The sequence below is a fragment of the Artemia franciscana genome, chromosome 2 (assembly GCF_032884065.1).
Source record: "Artemia franciscana chromosome 2, ASM3288406v1, whole genome shotgun sequence".
NCBI classification, from domain to species: Eukaryota; Metazoa; Arthropoda; class Branchiopoda; order Anostraca; family Artemiidae; genus Artemia; species Artemia franciscana.
Window position 1 is genome coordinate 4,365,527 of NC_088864.1, and position 508 is coordinate 4,366,034.

Sequence of the window (508 nt, forward strand, 5' to 3'; positions counted from 1 at the left end):
TTAAAACAAATAGAAATTATTACTAACATATGAGGGGGTTCGTCCCTTCGTCAATACTTCGCTCTTTACATTAAAGTTAAGAATGACCCCTGAATCACAAAGGCCGTTCAATTAGAATCAATAGCTGTTTTGAAAGTACTAAAAAATCTTCAGCGTAAAAGAGTGAGGTATCGACTTGGATTCAAACCCCCTCATATTCGTAATAATTTCTGTTCTTTTTAAGTTTAAATGTTGCTTCTTACTTTCAGTTGAAAAAATTGTTGTTTTTTTTCATTTAATTTCTGATTATTTTTTTAATAGCTTTTGGAAATCTGGCCCCCTTTCATAGAAAATTCCCTTCCCCCGTGAAAAATGTCTCCATGGAAAGATCCTACCATGTAACCCCCCTCCCTGAAAAATTTCCCCTAAAAACGTATGTATACTTCCCAATAACCAATATTATATGTAAACAATGTGAGCAACAAATAAACACGCATCCGTGTTTATTTTTATTCGCATTAGTAAAGTT